At 42.6% G+C, this 23,117-nt stretch overlaps 1 protein-coding gene across 1 annotated transcript in view; it reads left to right on the top strand.

Moving 5' to 3' along the window:
• Nucleotides 1-1,987: 1,987 nt before the first annotated feature.
• LOC134350939 (cytosolic purine 5'-nucleotidase-like) overlaps nt 1,988-23,117 on the top strand; it is a 154,411-nt gene continuing 133,281 nt past the window's right edge. Inside the window, exons 1-2 of the mRNA XM_063056807.1 lie at nt 1,988-2,117; nt 2,246-2,289. The gene's annotated coding sequence lies outside the window, so the exon portion shown is untranslated. The remainder of the gene's footprint in view (nt 2,118-2,245; nt 2,290-23,117) is intronic.

The raw sequence follows: 23,117 nt of genomic DNA, 5'->3' as shown, positions 1-23,117 counted from the left end.
GTTCGAAGTAACTTCATCCGCCTTTTCCACCGTTAAGGTCTTCGTTGGATTGTTCTTTGTCAGGGATCTCACCCTCGACCTTACCGCCATGGGTGACCCTACCAGGAGCATAGCTCCAGACGGCATTGCTCTCGGGATCTCAGGACCACACAGGCTTCTCCACCACAACAAGGTGACAATCCACAGAGAAGAGGGGGCAAGGTAGAAGTTTTAGAAATACAGAAAGCAAGATATTAAAAAGTAAGCAGCAGGAAGAGTCAGAATAAGGAAAATGTTAAAATGCCAAAACCATCTCAATCTAAGTTGATCCATAATATGGATCAATTAATTTACACTGCACCCATGACGTGGACCAATCAATGCTCAGATAGTCACATATACAGTAGGTGTAACCTAATTGCCATTATAGAAATGTTGCCAGAAGTATAACATATAGGTACAGTATATAGGGCCTTGATGACAGACACGATCCCTGGAGAATTATGCTCTTTGGTGTCTACATCTAAAAGAATATGTACTAATATTAGTACATATTGCTAGTACTAATGAAGATTTACCAGACTGCTTCCTGGGATAATGGATGTGTTCGTTTAAGAAGGAGTTCAGCAAGTTAGGTTTTTTTGTCTAAAGTTTACAAAAAAAGAGATGACCTCATAGAAAAGTACGACATTTTTTAAAGTGTAGGATGATGCAGCAGATGTATTCTGTATACGGCCAAAATTTTTCGGGAGGTATGACTGATCAATGTCAATATATATGGAACATGGGGACAAATGGGAAATAAGGAATTCAGCAAACAAATGGGAAATCTGTACCATGTGAATGCTTGGGAGTAATCATTAAAACAGAGCAGAATTGCCACAACGTATAGGAGCATATGAATAAAAGTGCAAATAGCTTGTAACCAGCAAAACAACATAAACAGTGAAAAGTGTGAGATAGTGTGCTTTGGTTAAGAGAGGATGACATAGCTCCAGGAAAATGTGTCCAAATAGAGAAGAGGAGTTTAGGGTAGAAATATGCAAACCGCAAAGCATCAGCAGAGACAATGCCATTTTTTCCCCAAAGAAAAACACAAATCATTACAAATCATGGGCTTGACAAGGTAGTTGCAGGAAAGATGTTTCCTCTAGCTAAGGATTCTAGAGCAAGGTGTCACAATATCAAGATATGTAATTGGAAGACCACTTACAATGGAAGTGAAGAGAAGTTCTGTAACATAAAGACTAGTGAACATTTGAGATTCTCTAACCCAGAGGGTGAAAGAGGTGCAATCATGTATTACACTTAAAACAGAGGTGGATAGTTTTCTGGACATTAGAGTTGGGTGGAGGGGGGGGGTTGCGTGCAAGGTAGGATAGGAAAACGTAGGCTTAGGTAGAAGATCAGATGTGATTTTGCTGACAGGAAAGGAGGATTGAATGTCATACTCCTGCATCAAAGTCTTACATTTCACTGAGTACGCACTGAGGCATTTCAGAGTTACGTTGGTGGGCCTGGAGTTGCATAAAGGCCACAATGGGTATGGATCAGATGGGGCTCTTCAGAAGCAGGGATCAGACAGGGGTCTATAGAGTTACAAAAAGGTTAAGAGTAGACTTAGGTGAGCTAGAAGGGGGCATGAGAAGGTAGAAGTGTACAAGATGATAAGAAGCATGTATTGCGTGACCAGCCAGAGGCGGGAAGGAAGAGTTAGATTGAACTTAGAGTGGGTTAAAAGGTCAGCACAACATTGTGGGCTGAAGGGCTGGTAATGTGCTGTGTTTATGTTTTATGATGGCTGTTTGTTTTGTGAGCTTTCCCTCCCTTCCCTTAACCCACTTATAATACTGGTTATGCAATAAATATGGATTTGTAATAAAAAAACACATACTGCTGGAAGCAGCTGTAGAGAATGAGATAGAACCAGTCCTTCAGGTCAATAACTTTCCATCAGTATTTTGTGTCAGAGAGTAATGTGATGTGTGTCTGAACTTTGTGCTAATTTAGAGTTGGTAACGTCGCAGATGTGTTGCTGTTTGAAGGAAGGGAGCCTTTGCAAGGTGGAGCAGCTGGGGAACTGATGCTTGTGATCCACATTTGAAGCAGCAGCTCTGGAGAGCATGAACAAGGCCAAGGTGAGACAAGACAATTAGAGTGGAAATATAAGCAGAAAATGACAGAAGCACTCAATATTTGTGGAAACATGGAACGATTAAATTGGAAATGGCAACCTGAAACATTAACTATGTTTCTCTTTCTGTAGATCTATGGGACTCTCTTGGTGTCGTGGAGCATGGGAATGAGATGGTAAGTGTCTGATAAACAGGATGGGGTTTAGGGGGATGTGATGGCAGTGTAGAGAGGATAAGGGTGAGCATGGCAAGTGTGATTTGGACAGAGTTGGGCAGGTTATTGTAGGGAGGAGATCATGGAGACGATGGCACTAGTGATAGCAGGAGGGATGTCAGGTGATTGGGGCGGGTATTGTAAGGGAGCAGATTTTTGGACAGGATGAGCAGGTGATTGGGAAAGTTTGGCAGGAGAAGTAGGAAGTTGACTTTGGCAGCAGGGAGCATGTTGAGTAAGTGATCACAGTGTTCCAGTGGGTGACTGATGCTGAGAAATGTTGGAGCTGGGGTGGGAGTTACAGAAAAAGGCCCCTCAGTCCAACTCATGCATGCTGACCATATCTGACCTGTCTAACCTAGTCATATTTGCCTGCGTTTCCATTTACTTCCCTCTAAATCTTTCCTATCCACGTACCTGTCCAAATGTCTCTTACTGCCATTAAGGTACCCCTCTTTACTCTAGCAATTCAGTCCATATACACACCAGCCTCTGTGTGAAAAAGATGTTCCTCAGGCCCTTTTACCTTTTTCACCTCCCTTCTTAAATCTATGCCCTCTAGTTTTGCACCCCCCTACCCTGGGGTGCACATTATCTATGCCCCCTGTTGTTTTATAACCTATTAGGTCAACCCCTTCAAGTCTCCTACGCAAAAAAAGAAAAAAATCTGCTAGTCTGTCCAGCCTCTCCTTATAACTCCAGTCCCAGTAACATCTCCATCAATCTTTCTTGCACCTCTTCCAATTTAGTAGCGTCATTCCTGCAAGTTTTATTCATTTTAACACTTCCAGCACTTATTCTTCTATAATGAGCAACACACACAAAGTGCTGGAGGAACTCAGCAGGCCAGGCAGCATCTACGTTGAAGACTACAGTAGACATCAGAACTGGGCACCAGCGTTTTGTGTGTGTTGCTTGCTTGGAGTTCCAGCATCTTGTTTGTGATTGGTCTTTTATAATGAGGACTAAGTTGTTGGAAAAGATTTGTAGCTCGGGTTGAGGATGCTGTTGTCGAGTGGCTCGTTAGTTTGCAAATGTTTCGTTACCCTGCCAGGTAACATCATCAGTGCAACTTCAAATGAAATGTTGGTGATCTACATTGTTTGTCTTTTATGTATCCTGTGATTAGTCTGTTAATCCTACATAATGGTCGACCATCACAGCCCGGACCACCATTATTACCTAATCGGATTTTAACAAACCAATTTCGGATTACATAATCGGAAACCAATAGATTACATAATTTCGCAAACGCACACACACAGACACAGACACACCACAGGACGCATAAAAGGCGAACAATGTGGATCACCAACATGTCATTCGAAGTTGCACTGATGATATTGCCTAGCTGGGTAGCAAAACATCTGCAAGCTAACAAGCCAGCTTGGCGAGCCACCCAACATCAATAATGAGGACTCTTTCATTACATAATCGGAAACCAATAGATTACATAATTTCGCAAACGCACACACACAGACACAGACACACCACAGGACGCATAAAAGGCGAATAATGTGGATCACCCCCCAATTCCCCTGAGTTTATGTCTTTCTCCACAAGAAGTACAAATGCAAAATACCTGTTTCAGAACTCACCCATCGCCTGTGACTCCACACAAAAGAGCAGCTAACTGAACTTCTGCTTGAGGTTGCTGGGGGTGGGTGGTGTGAGGATTGGTGTTGGAGTTGCTGGGACAAAACAATAATAGAGTGTTAATGAAGGTCTAATAGCGAGTCGGACCTCAGAATCCTATCGGTGGCCCAGGTGGTCTTTTAACTATTATAGACTGAACATAGCATGAACTCTTCAGTTAGGACCCACCTACATGGTCTCACAGGCCTTTCACATGTGTAGAATTCTGTGTATCTGTATTGCCAGTAAGGGAAGAACACAAAAGAAAAAAAGTACAGGAGTAGTCTTCAGTCTACCTATCCCTTAAACCTGCTGAACCGTTCAATACAATCATGATTGATTTGCCCCAGGCCTTGAGTCCCATGCCAGCACTCAATTCCAAGATCTTTCAAAATTTATCTACCTCCTCTTTAAATTACCCCCAGTGACAAATATCCAGGTAGAGAATTCCGGAGATTTGCCATCTCCTATGATAAGAAATGTCTTTGCACCTCTCCTTAAAATGAGCCCGTTATCTTGTAACCATGTCCTTCATTTGAGCCTTTCCCGCAAACTGTAACACCCAGGTTGAAAACTGAATATGTTAAAACAAATTTAAACTGTAACTACTTAGTTCTTTTTTTTATTTCCTACTAAATTGCTGTTCCTAATTTTAAAAGTATGCTTCAACAGTTAAATGACCACACTTTATTTAGTGGGCCAAAGATTAAAATAGGTGTAAATTATTGGGGAATTTTCTACACAATGGTTGCTTTTCAAAAAAAGGATCTTTTAAATAAATTATTGTTCAGAGAAAATAACGACTGAGAGTCAGAAAAATACAGCACAGAAATGGGCCCTTCAGCCCATCTAGTCCATGCCGAACCATTTAAGCTGCCTACTTCCAACGACCTGCTCTGGGACCATAGCCCTCCATACCTCTACCATCTATGTAGTTATCCAAACTTCTTTTAAACATTGAAATCGAACTTGCATGTACCGCTTGTGCTGGCAATTCGCTCCACACACTCATGACCCTCTAAGTGAAGAAGTTTCCCCTCATGTTCCCCTTAAACTTTTCACCTTTCATTCTCAACCCATGACCTCTGGTTGTAGCCCCACTCAACCTTAGTAAAAAAAAGCCTGCTTGCATTTACCCTATCAATACTGCTCATAATTTTGTATACCTCTATATCCCTTCGAACATAGATGATTGAGAAGAGATTTGATAAAGTCCTAACCTATTCAATCTTTCCTTATAATTCAGGTCTTCCAGTCCCAGCAACATCGTTGTAAATTTTCTCTTATATTTAGAAAATAAGATATTCTTCTGAAGTCAGACTGAATCTATGCAGGCAGCTCACTTAATGCACTGTTAATCCATTCATAAGAGGATGTTACAATTATATATACAGCGGTAAACCTTGCCATTACCTAAGCTGCTCTGGCATTCAATCAGATTATGGTTGATCTTCTATCCTGACTTTACTTTCTTGCCCAGTCCCTGTAATCTTTGGTTCTGTAGCCATTCAAAATTCCGTCAATTTCAGTTTTGAACAGATCAGCCACCAGTCTGAGGAAGAGAGTTGCAAAGGTTGGCAAATCTGTGAGAGGAGAAATTCCTCCTTGTCTTCTTAATATACAGCCCTTTGTTACGAGACGTTGGCTGCTTGTTTTTAATTATCCCTACCAGGGACAATCTTTTAACTCATTTTCGGTCAAACTCCCTTTCCAGTTCAATGAGACCATGTCCCATTCTTTGAAGCCAATGGTGCATAACATGTGTTCCTCAAGGTGGCTCCTTCCAGCACACAGTGGATATCCTTGCAACCTCTCTGTTGCTGACAACAGGCCCCAAGGGCCCTCCTGGCCCCAGGTGTTGGGATTGGGACCAGAGATGCGCCACGTAGGACCTTGTCCTAACTGCTGAGCCTGTGCAGATCCAGATCCATTCACAACACTGCTTGGTGGGCACAGGTCCCTTGCTGTATAATACTGGGGGTCTGTCCCTGTGTAAGTTTGGTGTCACAAATGGCTGAAAGCAAAAAAAAAAAAGGATGTGTAGGGGCAGTGAGTGGAGCTAGGAGATGTTGACAGCAGTGGTAAGGAGACATCCAGGTGACAGCAGAGTAGCAGAAAGTGGAGCTGTGAGTATAGCCATAAGGTAGCAGCAGGAACTATCACATATGCATCTTGACTAAAGATATTAGTATCTTCTTGTGGACAGCTGAAATAAAGCATGGTCTTGTAAGCAGCCCCTCAAAACTAATTAATAAGCTTCAAGACCTTGGCCTCAATACCCCCTTGTGCATTAGATCCTCGATATCCTCACTTGCAGACCCCAGTTAGTTCAGGTTTGCAACAACATCTGCTCCACAATCTCCATCAGCACTGGTGCATCACTAGGCTGTGTGCTTAGCCCCCTGCTCTACTCACTTTACACTTATGACTGGGTGGCGAAGCACGGCTCCAATGCCATATTCAAGTTTGCTGATGGCACCTCTTATTGTTGGCCGGATCAAAGGTGGTGACGAATCAGCATACAGGAGGGAGATTGAAAATCTGGCTGAGTGGTGCCACAGCCACAACCTCTTACTCAATGTCAGCAAGACCAAGGAACTGACCATTGGGTTCAGAAGGAAACCAGAGGTCCACGAGCCAGTCCCCATTGGAGGATCAGAGGAGGAGAGGGTCAGCAGCTTTCAATTCCTTGGTGTTTTCATTTCAGAGGACCTGTGCTGGGTGCAGCATGTAAGTTCATTTAGGAAGAAAGCACAGCAGTACTTCTACTACCTTAGGAATTTGTGAAGATTTGGCATGACATCTAAAACTTTGACTGACTGCATCACAGTCTGGTATGGAAATACCAATGCTTCCTACAAAAAGTCGTGGATATGGCCCAGTCCATCACAGGTAAAGCCCTCCCTACCGTTGAGCACATCTACACGAAACGTTGTCGCAGGAAGGCAGTCTCCATCATTAGGGACTCCCACCACCCAGAACATGCTCTCTTCTCGCTGCTGCCATCAGGAAGAAGGTACAGGAGCTTCAGGACTCACACCACCAGGTTCAGGAGCAGTTATTACACCTCAACCATCAGGCTCTTAAACCAAAGAGGATAAATCGTAGTCATATTCATAGTCATACTTTATTGATCCCGGGGGAAATTGGTTTTCGTTACAGTTACACCATAAATAATAAATAGTAATAGAACCATAAATAGTTAAATAGTAATATGTAAATTATGCCAGTAAATTATGAAATAAGTCCAGGGCAGGACCAGCCTATTGGCTCAGGGTGTCTGACCTTCCAAGGGAGGAGTTGTAAAGTTTGATGGCCACAGGCAGGAATGACTTCCTATGACACTCTGTGTTGCATTTTGGTGGAATGAGTCTCTGGCTGAATGTACTCCTGTGCCTACCCAGTACATTATGTAGTGGATGGGAGACATTGACCAAGATGGCATGCAACTTAGACAGCATCCTCTTTTCAGACACCACTGTGAGAGAGTCCAGTTCCATCCCCACAACATCACTGGCCTTACGAATGAGTTTGTTGATTCTGTTGGTGTCTGCTCCCCTCAGCCTGCTGCCCCAGCACACAACAGCAAACATGATCGCACTGGCCACCACAGACTCGTAGAACATCCTCAGCATCGTCCGGCAGATGTTAAAGGACCTCAGTCTCCTCAGGAAATAGAGACGGCTCTGACCCTTCTTGTAGACAGCCTCAGTGTTCTTTGACCAGTCCAGTTTATTGTCAATTTGTATCCCCAGGTATTTGTAATCCTCCACCATGTCCACACTGACCCCCACCACACTGACCTCCACCATGTCCACACTGACCCACACTGATGGAAACAGGGGTCACCGGTACCTTAGCTCTCCTCAGGTCTACCACCAGCTCCTTAACTTCACTCAACTTCACTTACCCCATCATTGAAATGTTCCCACCACCTATGGACTGTCTTTCAAGGATTCTTCAAATCATGTTCTCTATATTTATTGCTTATTTATTTATTATTATTATTTCTTTTTGTTTGTATGTCTTCTGCAAACTGGTAAAACATTCAAGTTGCTACAGTCTTCCATTAATTATATTATGGCTATTGTGAGTATGCTCATAAGAAAATGAATCTCAGGTGACATAAATGTACTTTGACAATAAATTTTGAACTTTGCATGCTGTCCTTCCCATAATAAAGGTTCAACAGACTGATTACTAGGGTTGTATGTTTGTTGCACGTGGAGAGATTAGGCATATTGGATCTATTCTCTTTTAAGAATAGAAGAATGAGAGTGGTCTCATTGAGACTTGCAGTATTCTGACAGGGCTTGACAGGGTTGAAGTTTCTTCAGGCTGGGCTGGGATGACTAAAAGCAAGAATCAAAAACATGAGGTTGGCTCTTTGTGACAGAGATGAGAGGAAATTTCTTCATGCAGAGCTAACTCTTTGGAATTCTGTACCCTAGATGAATGCAGAGGCTCTGCTATTGGGTTATTTAAGATAGAATTTTGGATATTAGTGGAATGAAAGGAATCAGGTTAGTTGAGGAACGTGGAACTGAGGGGAAATATCATCCGGGGTCTCTTTGACTGGTGGAGCAGACTCAGGGGGCTGCATGGCCTTCTTAGGTTATTATGCATCAGCATTGCCTTTTCATCCAAAAGAAAATGTCAGCCACCGAGGAAAACTAGTCAATATATCACAGACACCAGTTAGTTCAGATCAAGCACAGCTTGAGAATTCAGGGAGTAATTTATTCTTGCTCTCACTGTCCTCACTCTCAGAGCATCTCCTACTGCCACACTAGCACTGCAACCTTGCTCAATGACATGATGCTTCCTGACCGACCTAATTACACACACTGCAGTGTTACTGCTCAGAATGCCAAATGCAGAGATGGTGTTTGTGGGGAAAGGAGGAATGCTTTGAATGAAAAAATGACTGCACAGTAGGATGTAGATAGAGTGAGAAACTGAAAGAGGGAATTGCAGCAGAATTAATTAAACATTATGTGACTGATCAAATTGCAGAGGAAGATAACAATGCCCATTAAAATTTGATTTCTATAGAAATAGTCACACATTGTAGGGGCATGTACCCAGATAAATAGAACCCAGTTGCCCCTTTGATAACTATATTCACACTTTTATTTTAAGAAGTGGATAAGGAATTGCAGAACAAAATAGATATGGTGAAAAATTCAAGTTTGTCTATTTCAGAAAAAAAAATCATTAACACAGTTGGCCTGTGTTAGCCCGCGTAGTGAAGGTCCTGTAACATTCACAGGAAACTTATAAGGTCTCTGTGGTCTTCCTGGTATAATTGTCATTGTCTTGGGTTCCTGTCATTGGTCTGTGATTAAGTAGGGTGTGTGACCTGCTGCCACCCAGTGGTCATACCGTCATATGCACACAGGTCAGTCTTAATAATTCGGGCCCTTTGTGTTTGCTCTACCATTCCATGATCATGACCGATGTTTACCTCAGCCCTATTTTCCTGCTCTGGTACATTTCCTTTGATACTTTTAGTATCTAATGATCTATTGATAAAACATGCAACACACAGTAGTACAGCATAGGAACAGGCTTTTCAGCCCATGATGTCTGCATTGAAGAAAATGCCAAATATACGACATCTCAAATCAATCTATCAGAATCAGGTTCATTATCACCAGCATTTGTCAAGAAATTTGTTAACTTAGCAGCAGCAATTCAATGCAATACATAATATAGAATAAATAAATAACTAAGTTACAGTATATGTATATTGAATAGATTAAAAATTGTGCAAAAACAGAAATAATATATTTAAAAGGTGAGGTATTGTTCACGTGTTTAATGTCCGTTTAAGAATCAGATGGCAGAGGGGAAGAAGCTGTTCCTGAATCGCTGAGTGTGTGCCTTCAGGCTACTGTACCTCCTACCTGATGGTAACAGTGAGAAAAGGGCTATTTTATTCCCTGCATATTCAGATGTATAACAGTCTCCTATTTGCTTGCACCCCTAACTCCAGCAGCTGATTCCAGATACTCAGCACCACTGTCTTTGTGAAAAAGAAACCTACCTCATGCACCTCCCTTAAACTTTCCCCCCTCACCTTAAAGACATGTCCTCCAGTACTTGACATTTCTACTCTGGGAAAATGATTCTGACTGTCTACCTTATCTACATCTTTCATAACTTTCTAAACTTCTATTGGGCAATGCTTCCACTGGTGTACCCAACTTCTGAGCTGCCTTCGGTGGAGAATTCCTAGGATTCACCATCTTCTGGGTAAAGAAATTTCATAACACCTTTTGAATGGTTGACCCTTGATTTGTAATCCAAGTTCTGCATTCACCAAGGAAAACATCATCCCATAATACCCTGTAAATCTTCATAAGAAATTCTATATTTTTCAGTGCGATCACCTCTCAGTCTTCTCTATTCTGGAGAGAGTTAGCCCAGGATGCTATGTTCTCATGTTTCAGACCCACCATCCCAGGAATCAGTCTTGTGAAACTTTGTTGTGTTTCCTTCATAGCAAGTTTTCCCTTGAGAGGGAGGTTAATATTCCAGATGACTATCTATAGAATCCTCTATATAACCGACACGAGATGAACTCCAATTCTCTTGCATTTGCCTCCTTAATTTCTTTCTGTGCCTGCAGGTTAACTTTCAATGTTTCATGTAGAAGGATATCTGACTGCTGTGAACATCAATACTTTCCAATCCTCTCCCCATTTAAGAAAATACTCAATTCCATTTTCTCTGCCTAAAAGGTTGACTACACTTTGTTCCAACTGCTTTGACCTTGCTCATTTCCTTAACCTGTCAATATCCCTTGAAGTCTCCCTGCATTCTCCTCTTGTCTGCACTGCCTTCTAGCAATGTATAATCAGCTATATAGTTTCCTCATTTCCCTACTGGTTAGCCTCCCATGCTCAAAGTGATTCGTTTAGTTTTAGTCTCCATTTTCTGTTCATTAATTATTCCTAACTCCACATCAATAGATTACCCAATGAATGTGCACTTTAATAATCTCTTGTGAGGCACCATATTGAAGACATAGAAACATACAGCACGTTATAGGCCCTCCAGCCCACTGTTGTGCTCACCACGTAACCTACTGTAGAAACTGCCTAGAATTTCCCTACCCCTATCTTTCTAAGCTCCATATACCTATCTAAAAGCTCTTAAAAGACCCTATTGTATCCACCTGTACCACCATAACTGGCAGTGCATTCAATACAACCACCACTCTGTGTGAAAACTTACCTCTGACCTCCCCCTTGTACCTACTTCCAAGCACCTTAAAACTATGCCCCCGCGTGTTAGCCATTTCAGCCCTGGGAAAAAGCTTCTGGCTATCCACACAATCAATGCCTCTTATCATCTTACACACCTCTATCAGGTCACCTCTCATCCTCCATCGCTCCAAGACCAAGTTTACTCAGCCTATTCTCATAAGACATGCTCTCCAATCCAGGCAAAATCCTTGTAAATCTTTCTGCACCCTCTCTATAGTGTTCACATCCTTCCTGTAATGAGATGACCAGAACTGAACACAGTGCTCCCAGTGGGTGTCTAACTAAGGTTTTATATAGCTATAATATTACCTCTTGGCTCTTGAACTCAGTTCCATGGTTGATGAAGGCCAACACACTATACGCCTTCTTAACAGCATTGTCAACCTGCGCAGCAGCTTCGAGTGTCCTATGGACATGGGCTCCAAGATCTCGCGGATCCTCCACACTGCCAAGAGTCTTACCATTAATATTCTGTCTTCATATTTGACCTACCAAAATGAACCACTTCACACTTATGGGTTGAACTCCATCTGCCACTTCTCAGCCCAGTTCTCTATCTTATTCGTGTCACACTGTAACCTCTGACAACCCTCCAGACTATCCACAACACCCCCAACTTCTGTGTCGTCATCAAACTTACTAACCCACCCTTCTACTTCCTCATCCCGGTCATTTATAAAAATCACAAAGAGGAGGGGTCCCAGAACAGATCCCTGCGGAATGCCATTGATCACCATCCTCCATGCAGAATATGAACCATCCACAACCACCCTTGCCTTCTATGGGCAATCGAATTCTGGATCCACAAAGCAAGGTCTTCTTGGATCCCATGCCTCATTACTTTCTGAATGAGCCTCGCATGGGGAACCTATCAAATGCCTTACTGAAATCCATATGCACTACATCCACTGCCCGACTTTCATCAATGTGTTTTGTTACATCCTCAAAGAATTCAATCAGGTTCATAAGGCACGACCTGCCCTTGACAAAGCCATGCTGACTATTTTCTAAAAGTCCAGGTACAGCTTGTCCTCTATGATCTATTCTGCTTGCTATCAACTCAAAAAGATCTCTAAATGATTTGTTTAACATAATTTCACTTTCCTAAATCCATATTGACTTTTCCCAATATTTTCCAAGTGACTAGTTATTCCATAATATAAAATTTGCATCATCTTTTCTACCACTGATGTTTGGCTAACTGATCTGTATTTCTATATCAATAAAATGCTGGAGGAACTCAGCAGGTCAGGCAGTGAATAATTTCAGGCCAAGACTCTTCTTCAGGAATAAAAAGGAAGGGGGGCAGATGCCAGAATAAAAAGGTGGGAAACAGGGAAAGAAGGCTAGCTAGAGGATGATAGGTGAAGCCAAGTGGGTGGGAAATAGGAGAGGAGAGTGGACCATTGAGGTAAGAGAAGGAGGAAGGGACCCAGGGGATGTGATAGGCAGGTGAGGAGAGGTAGGAGGCTAGAGTGGGGAATAGAGGAAGAGGGGAAGGGGAGGGGGAAAACTTTTTATTGGAAGGAGAAATCAATACTCATGCCATCAGCTTGGAGGCTACCCAGATAGATGAAAGGTGACACCTGGAGGGTGGCCTCATCTTGGATGCCATGGAGTGACATTTACATTCCTATGTTGTCTTTCTCCCTCCTTTCTTAAGAAAAGGGATTACATTGCCACCTTTCAGACTGTGGAACTCTACCGTACTAGAATCTGTGGAATTTTGGAACAAAGTAACAATTCTCTCCATGGCCACTTCTTTCAAAGCCCTGGCGTGCAGATTACTGGCATTTTGGTATCTTCCTTTTCAGTCCTATTAATTTAAGTACAAATCTTTTCCGGTTTCTGATTTCTTTGAGGTCTATGATCCCTCTAGATCTGAAGTCTTTCACTATGTCCAGGAAGTTTTCTATGTTTTCTTATGTGAAGACAATGCAAAATATTTGTTTAATTTCCCTGCCTTTTCCTTATTCCCCAGTACGTTTTTTCTTGACACTTTCTGTAAGGGATCCACATTAACTTTAATCATACTTTTCCTTTTTACATAGTTTTAAAGTCTTGAGATCCTCTTTTACCCTTGGTCTGTAATCGTTCACTATTTCTGGAAGGTTTTCTGTGTCTTTCCTTAACACCAATGCAAAATAATTTCTTTAATTGCTTTGCCATTTATTTATTGTTGAATACAGTTTCTCCAGACTCAGTCTATAGCTATAGCTGAACTTTTGAGCTTTATTTATCTGTAGAAACATACAATCTTTTTATGTTTCTTATTAGCCTACCTTGGGTTTCTGCCAACCAATACCTTAATTCTTCTTTACCGAATTCTGAAAAATCTCCAATCCCTGGGTTTAATCCAATTTTTGGCAGCCTTTGACCAAATGTCATCTTTAACTTAAAAGTACAAGATGTACTCACCAGTCAGCATTATCTGTGGCGAGAGAAAGAATTAATTTATCAAGTCAATTATCTTCTATCAATTTTTAATTTTTCTTGATCATCATTTTTTCTCAAAGCAAATATCAGATATGCATATATTATAAACTATGTCTTAATTTTTTAAATATTAGCTATTGCTTGTTTCACTTAATATATTTTAATACAATTGCTCAATTTACCAGAGTTGTCACACCTCATGCTTTCTAGTTTGTCTTATTCAGATTTAAAAGCTGTATTAAGCTAAATCACCTCCATTTTTGATATAAGATTCTACGGTTGCCTTAAGCTTCTTTAACTACCTCACTAAGAAAAATGTCATCCCCACAATGTCCTGTAAATTCCCGTAAGAATTTTGTACTTTTCAATGAGATGTTAGTTTACCCCTTCATTTATTTACTTAGAGTAAGCCCTTCCAGCTTTGTTTGCCACACCACCCCAGCAACCCCCAATTCAACCCTAGCCTAAACACGGGACAAGTTACAATGCCCGATTAACCTACTAACTGGTATGCCTTTGGACTTTGGGAGGGAACTGGAGCACCCAGGGGAAACCCACGCACTGAGAGGAGGGTAAACAAACTTCTTACAAAGGATGCCGGAATTGAACTCTGAACTCTGGAACACCACAGCTGTAATAATGTTATTCTAACTACTATCCACCATCCTACTGTAGCACCCAGATTCTTACATTTCTTATTGTAATGTAGTATATTATATTCTTATAATAACGTTTCTTATTAAACATTATTATGTCTAAACTATCACTTCTCTTATGAATCTGCTGGGGTCATCTATTGTGTCCAGTGCTCCCGATACATTTTAATTCCCATTCCTATTCTCGTGCTGACGTGTCGGTCCATGGCCGTCTCTTGTGCCAAGATAAGGCCAACCTCAGGGTGGAGGAGCAACACCTTGTATTTCATCTGGGTAGCCTCCAACCTGATGGCATGAATATCAATTTCTCCTTCCAGTAAATAAACATCCCTCCTCCTTCTTCTATTTCCCACTCTGACATTTTACCTCTTCTCACCAGCCTATTACTTCCCCTGGGTCCCCTCCTCCTTCCCTTTCCCCTATGGTCCACTCTCCTCTCCTATCAGATTCCTTCTTCTCCAGCCTTTGACCTTTCTCACCCACTTGGCTTCACCCTTCACATTCTAGCTTGATGTTCTTCCCCTTCCCTCCACTTTTAATTCTGGCATCTTCTATCTTCTTTACCAGGCCTGGGCCCTGGGTCTCCAGACCGCGATCCCTGCTGCCTCCTGCTCGGACCTCGAATCCATCAGACAACCCCAGATTACGGATCTCGCTGATTCTTTCCCTGGCCCCAATGGCTCCAGATACCTCCGGACCAATGACACCACTATCACCAACACCAGTTCCAATGATCCCAAGCAGATCCAGAACCTGGATTCTATCGCCGTCAATGCTGGTACCTACGACCCCTAATGGGGTCAGACTGCTAATGGTGCAGCCTCTATCTCCAGCTCCTTCCTGGACCGTGACCACCAGCTTCTCCAGGCTGAGACCTTATGCACTACTGCTGGACCCCCCCGGTCTCCCTTTCCCCACCACCACTCTGCAACCCCGTGTCTCTCAGGCCCCACAGTCAGCTTTTGGCTTTCCGGAGCCTCCGTCTTCCTCCCACCCCAACCCTCCTCTCCCTTCTGTCACCACCAGCTTTCCTTCCCCCTCTGATTCCAGCTCTAATCTTTGCTGTGCTTTCACTACTCCCTCTGGCCTTCCCGTCTCTGAGGCAGAACGTTCTGTCCGTAGTAAGGGCCTCACCTTTATCCCCCTTCAATGAGATCCGCACTTGCCACGGCGTTAAACTCTTCTTCCGCCGCCTCGGTCTCTGAGCCAACTTCATTTCACACCCTGTTCTGATGACCCTTTTCCCTGTCTCCAACCCTCCTCCTCCTCCTCTTGGACACCCCGCTCTGGTTCCCTGTCAGGACATTTGTGCAGGCAACACTCGCGGGCTGCCCCCAGCACACCCTCAGGTATGCCAACTGTTAATGCACACAATGTATTTCAGCATGTTTTCATTTACACAACATAAGTAAACTTGAATCTTGACTCTGGCTTGTGAATTCTCTTACTTTTCATGAAGAGCAAAAACAATATTTTTTTGGCTCAACTGGCCATGCGAGTTATTGCTCAATCCAAACCTCCTCCCACCGCTCTTAATCTGACTTCACCATTCTTCCGTTTCTCTAATACACCCTATATTCACCGCAGATACTTGTGCCAACAAACTCTGCATTCGATTTGTTCTGAACTCCCTATCAGCTATATTGCAGACTCCTTAACATATGGCTCCTACAGCAGGCGAACATCAATATTGCTATGAAAAGAACAGTGATAGTTCTTCACTTTTCTCCAACCAACCTGTCTCTTTGCCATCACACATATCAAGTGCCCTCCCCCACAAAGGTTTCAGTCACCTTTAGGTGTGTGTATTGTTGCTGGATATCCTGGGAGCTGTCTCTGCAAAGGAAGAGAGTACATGGTAAAATGCACTGTAATTTCTGGTGCACCAGAATTACCTTCAGCCGTTGAGAGAAATGAGCTTTCAAATATCAAGATCTCAGACCTGGAGTTCAGTTCAAGAGGCAGTGATCCCCATCTTCTGATGTGCTTTGGGGACACAGATATGCTTACTGACAGAACCGCTCTACGACAGATGCCCTAGCATCTGTCATGCACCTGGCCCTGACACCTATTGGTGTCAGTAAGCTGTTTCTGGATTTCAGTTCAGCATTCAATACCCGTCCCACAGACTATGGTGAACAAATTCCTACTCCTGGGTCTAAATAGACCACTGTGCAACCGGGTGTTGGACTTCCTAACCAACAGGCCTCAGATACTCAGGATGCAAAACAGCTCCTCCCTCCCCATCATCCTCATAAGACCTCCACCCACTAACCCATCCCTCCACACCCCCAAACACCACTACGTTATTATTTCCTGTCAACCAGCTCATGTACAGACACTCCTCTAAAGTCCATAGTTTGTCAGCTTTTGGATAGGAGGTCTGTTAGGAGGAGGCAGCATGGCTTTCTTCATGGAAAGTTGTGCTTGAATCTTTTGGAGCTTAGTGAAGAGATAAATAAGGTTATTGAAGGTAGGGCAGTGGATGTCGCATTTCTGGAATTTAGCAAAGACTTCAACAAGGTCCCTTGAAATACAGGGAGAGCAAGTCATGTGGATTCAAAGGTTTGTTTGCGGAGCCATGCCGTCTAGCAATCCCCCAATTTAATCCCAGCCTAATCAAGGGACAATTTACAATGACCAGTTAACCTACCAACTGGTACATCTTTGGACTGTGGGAGGAAACTGGAGCACCTGGAGGAAACCCACATGTTCATGGGGAGAATGTACAAACGCCTTACAGGCAGTGGCGAGAATTGAACCCAGATCACCTGTACTGTAAAGTGTTGTGCTAACCACTACACTACTGAGCAGAGGGTGGTACATGAAGGTTGTTTCTCAGAGTGGAGGTTTGTGACTAATGGTGCACTGCAGAGGTTGGTGTTGGGACCCTTGTTGTTTGTTATTTTTGTAAATGATTTGGATGTAAGTGGAGTACTGTGAACTATTTTGGTCAACCAGTTGTAGGAAAGATGTGGTTAAGCTGGAAAGAGTGCAAGAGAAGATTTCTGAGGATATTGCCAGGACTAGAGGGTATGAGTCATAGAGAGAGGCTAGGTCTTTATTCCTTAGGAAGTCGGAGAATGATGGGGCAACCTTATAGAAGTGTTTAAAGTTATGAGATATATAGATAAGATGGTTAGTGACAGCCCTTACCCAGGGTAAAGGGTTTGAAACTTGGGGGCATAGTGAGAGGAAAAATTTAAAAGGGACCCGAAGGGCAACATTTTCATACAGAGGGAGGTGAGTATGTGGAATGAGCTACCAGAGGAAGTGGTTGAGTAATATAGGAAGCACTTGGATAATACGTGTATTGGGAGGGTTTGGAGCAATATGGACCAAATGCAGGAAATTGGGACCAGCTGGGTGGACAAAGTGGTTGGTATAGACTGGTTGGGCTGAAGGACCTGTAGCCATCAAGTATTGCTATATAACTCTAGGTAAGACAAGCAAGCCAATGTCAGCATCCTCATCCCCATCGTCCAAGCTCCACTTTTACATAGTCAGCTTCTGTGGATGGGCCGCATCATTGATGTGTCTGAGTTCTGACTCCCAAAATGGACATGCTCTTCTGGCCGTGATGTTTGGACATTACAAGCAGTACAGAGCAAACTCTTCAAAAATGTTCTTAAAGTTTCCTCGATAAAACTGTAACATTCTCACCAACTCATAGGAGTTCCTGACCTGTGACTGTTCAAACTGGAAACAGACTGTCTAGAGAGTTTTGAATCACTTTGTTGGGACACACAGGTAAAACAAAACTGTAAAAATTATGAGGGTCATAGATAGAGTTGTCAGGGTCTTCTTTCGGGGGCAGGAGAGCCCAGAGCTAGAGGGCACAGGTTCAAACTGAAGCAGAGAATCTGAAACGAGCAACCAGAGGAGGAGGCAGAGACAGACATACTATGTTTAAAAGTTACCTCGACAGCTCCTTGAATTAAAAAAGGAGTATTGTAATATGGGCCTGATGCAGACAGATGGGATGAGCATAGACAAGCATCATGGTCAAAATGGACAAGGCGGGCTGAGGCCCGTTTCTATGATTCTATGAAATCCTCACTAGCACCCATCCACCTATCCACACACATCCTCTTTATCTGCAGTAAATCATGCTCCACCTCAAAGTACTGTCTAAGAAAAAGAAGATATCCCACTGCAGCATCCCAATGTACTCAGCCTTACCCGCCACCACGTAGTTCGGAAAATTTCAAAGTGGAAAAGTTCAAAATTTCAAAGTAATTTAATATCAAATCCCGCTGTCTGAAAGGAGTTTGTACATTCTCCCCGTGACCGTGTGGGTTTCCTCCGGGTGCTCTGGTTTCCTCCCACAGTGCAAAGACCTACCAATTGATAGTTAATTAGTCAATATAAATTGTACCATGATTAGGCTAGGGTTAAGAAGGTAGGTTGCTGGGCGGCATGGCTTGGAGGGCCAGAAGGGCCCGTTCTGTGCTATATATAAATAAATTAAACAATATGTCATCACATACAACCCTGAGATTCATTTTCTTGAGGGCGTTCAGTAAATACAAGAAACACAATAGAATCAGTGAAAGACTGCACCTAACAGGACAGACAACCAATGTGCAAAAGACAACAAACTGTGCAAATACAAAAAGAAAAAAAGAAAATAAATAACAATAATAATAATAACACACAATAACATACTGTACAGCATTACCGGCAGTACAGTGCAATGGCTCCAGAATAGAGACACTCATTAACGGAAACTCAAAATTGAGAGCACCAAATCAAGAAACAAAATTGAAACCTTAAGATCAGAAATAGCCCGCCTAATGGAGTATTAAAAAAAACTCAAGAAATGGAGTGAAGAGGAAAGCTAAGGAAATACAAGGTCAACACAAGATACGGTCAGCCTAACAAAAGCACTGTAGAGTTTATAGATACACTAAAACAAAAGCTTGGTGCATAAAAGCCAGACTAAATAGATACATGAAATGCACCAGATGAAGAAAGCATAATTATCTGTTCAGAAGCAGTGAGAAAGGTTTATATAGGACATTGAAACAAAATTCGATGCACCAAAGTGTCACCAACCCCAGCACAGAATTACCAACAAACACAGAGATAATGAACTTCTAGTCTAATATCTGGTCAAACAGGGTGACACACAATCAAGAAGCAAGCTGGATTAGAGAGGAAAAAGAACACACACACACATGATTGAAGAAATGCAAATACCTGACATTACAATGGATATGCTGAAAGAGTTTATAGAAAATACCCACAATTGAAAAGTACTGGAGGTGATAATATTCATAATTATTGGTATAAAATATACACTTGCTTTCATCAGTACCTATTAATGCATATCAACAATTTTCTTTATACTCCTGAAAAAAGTGTCTGAGTTTTTGACAAAAGGTAAAACATCTTTTACTTAAAGGGGAAATCACAAAAGATCCATCAAAATATCCTCCTATTACCTGTTTACAAACTAAATTTAAAATTGTATCATTACGTATCTCGCAACTGATCACCACTAACTTAGGTAACCACAATACACATACAGAAGAGCCGAGAGGATGCCGTAAGGGTATGAAAGAATGTAAAGCACAACTGATACACAAGGTAATCTGCAGATGCTGGAAATTCAAGCAACACACATAAAAAATGCTGGTGAACACAGCAGGCCAGGCAGCATCTATAGGAAGGGGAAGAGCACAACTGATACTAGATTCTGTAATTCTAGATCAAGCCCGGTGGAAAAGCAGAAATCTTTTATGTTGCTATTGTTGTTGTTCGTCCATCGTTGACGTCGATGAGGACCTCGACACCATAATGATGGTGTCGAGACTGGCGAGTGATTTGGATTTAAGTGAGGGAGAGTTGCGCAGCATCAGCCTCACTCTCTCTTCCCAATTCCCATCTGGATCCAGTGGCAAGACAGAGTCTAGACGGCTGGAGATGGGACTAGGCGCAGTGGATGACCAGGACGTCTTCTGTGTCTTGTCCTGCACTACACATTCCACGACGCTTGCAGAGACCGCCTTCTTGACCGTTGGACGTTCCATTGGTCTTGTCCGCTCAATCCGCCGGAGCCTGTCTTCACATGCTGGGATAGACAACTCCCTATCTCACCGAGGGTTTGAGACCCGACGGCTACCCTCACCTGGTTTAGCCGGCTTGTCGAAGCCGTTGTCCGGGGTGTGGCCGCTGTCACATGCACACAGCTACGGGGAGCTACAGGTGAGAGCTGAGTGCCAGGTGGGGACCAAAGGTGGACTAACCGCCCTAAAAAGGACGCGACATGTTCCCCCATCAGAGGTGCTACCCCTCCCTGACACCCCATATGTTGCTATATTGATTACGAAAAGGCATTTGACTTGGTCCTACACTGATGGTTAATAGAAGTTCTTTATATATATATATATATAAACTGCACCCAATACTTGTAAAATTCCTTCAACTTCTGATGAAGCATTGGTGTACTATAATCACCCGATCTATTAACAACCAAAAAGAACAACTATCATTATCAAAATAAACCCAGACATTTTCCAAGGCGACTCTTTAAGTTCACTATAGTTCTTTCTAGCTTTGAACCTGCTCTCTAATTTACTGAATCGGATGAAAACTGAGCATCAAAATCAGAAAAAAAAATGAAATGAGTGGTACTTTAATACAGCTTCACATGGATGATTTGAAATTATTTGTTCCTTCATCAGTAAAGCTAAAGCAATTAGTTCAAATAGTAGAACTATTTTCGAAAGATATAAACCTGAACTTTGGACTGGATGAGTGCAGAACATTAGACATAAAGAAAGGTGCAATAGAGCTAACAGAATACAAAACAGAGCAGCAGGGTACATTACAACCGATGGATAAATATGGAACATACAAGTATCTGGGATATCAATAAGCAAAGAAAATTGATCATAGTGCGATAAAGGGAAAACTTTTGGCAGATTTTACTTGAAGGCTTAAGAAAATCTGCCAAACCGAGCCCAACAGTAAAACTATAACAAAGGCAATAAACACTTCCGCTGTACCTGTATCAATGTATTCTTTTGACATAATATCTTGGTCTGAAGTTGATCTGGAAAATTTGCAAAGAAAAATAAGAACTGAACCGACAGATTTCAGAAAACATTACACTCAAATGCACTTAGATTAACACTATCTAGGACAGAAGGGGAAGAGGAATAACAGACATTAAAATCTACACAACGATCCGATAAAACCTCTGAGGATATATTTTCATCAATGGAAACAGGATTCAGGACTCCATGCGAAAATATGAAATTCTGATCAGAAATATACACCACTGGAGCACAGCCCAGAAAAATGAAGAAGTTACCACTAGTGAAGAAAATGTTAACCAATGGAAGAACATGATCCTCCATAGAAGACTTTCCCACAATCTGAGCAGACCAGATGCCGACAAGGAAGTGTCAAATGCCTGGCTCAGAGTTGGAGACCTCCTCCCAGAAACAGAAGGGTTCTTTGTGACAATACCGTAACTTGATGAAGAAGTCCGTGAGCACAGTAAAGTTCAAAGTTTCTCAAATGTCCCACATCTCACACAGACGGGAGAAGGAAGAAAAAACTCTCCCTGCCATGCCGACCACAATCCGCCTTGTTATCACCCATGTCACGTTGTAAGAGGTAATGTCATTCAAGCTCTACCACAGCTGTCGAACATCCTTCAGTGATTCAAATTTAGTCTGGAATTTCCACTTTACATGTGAGATGGCTTCCCAGAGATCGTACCTGGACCTCTTGTATTTAACTTGGTCGCCAGACCTGAACGCCACTGATCTGGCCCTCAGCAGATTGCAGATCTCATAGTTCATCCAGAGCTTCAGGTTGGGGAAGACCCTGAATGATTACAACTGTTTTCATAAAGTCTGTGACAACCATGGTGTATTCACTCAGGTTCACAGTTGAGTCCTTGAACACGGACCAGTCCACTAACTCAAAGCAATCTTGTAGCCGCTGCTCTTTCCCGCAGCCACCTCCTTGTTGTCCTTGCCGCTCGAGCCTTGCACATTAGCCTCTGCCTGTATATAGGTAGGAGGGGGACCGCTAAGTGACCAGATTTCCCAAAATGCAGTCTGGAAATGGAACGGTAGGCATTATAATCATGGTATAGCAGTAGTCGAGTGTGTTGGAACCTCTGGGGTTGCAGGTGATATGCTGATGGTAATTGAGCAGAGATTTCTTCAAACAAGCCTGACTGAAGTCCTTGACAATTTTGAAAGACGTCAGCGTTGGCTATTTTGTGTTTGTTGATGGCAGCACTCAGTAGCTCGAATGCCTGCTTAACGTAAGTCCTTGGCGATATGTAAACTGCGGTCAGGATCATGGAAGGAAACTCTCTTGGTAAGTAGAATGGTCAACACTTAATCATTAGATGTTCCAGGTCAGTGGCACAAGAGTACAACAAGACTGCTGTGTCTGAGAGCTCCACAAAGAGTTTATCATGAAACACAGACCCCCGATCTTTTGCCTTCTTCAGATCAGCAGTCCAGTCCATTCTGTGTACTGAGAAGACCTTGGGTCTTGCCAACATATCTGGCATGTCTGTAGTGAGCCATGTCACTGTGAAACACAGAATGCAGCAATTCCTCATTTTTCTCTGACATAGCAAACTTGCCCTTGGGACCTCAATCCTGTTCTTCTTTGATTGTACATTTGCTGACAAGATGCTGAGTCGAAGAAGTTTCATGCCCTGGTGTTTTAGTCTGGCTTGGAGTCCTCCCCTCATCTGTTTCTTATGGCTGTGGCGATATATCTTCGTCCACTTAAAGGTGCTATACCTGCA

Source organism: Mobula hypostoma, chromosome 8 (assembly GCF_963921235.1).
Source record: "Mobula hypostoma chromosome 8, sMobHyp1.1, whole genome shotgun sequence".
Classification (NCBI taxonomy): Eukaryota; Metazoa; Chordata; class Chondrichthyes; order Myliobatiformes; family Myliobatidae; genus Mobula; species Mobula hypostoma.
This window is presented reverse-complemented; position numbering and strand designations above follow the sequence as displayed.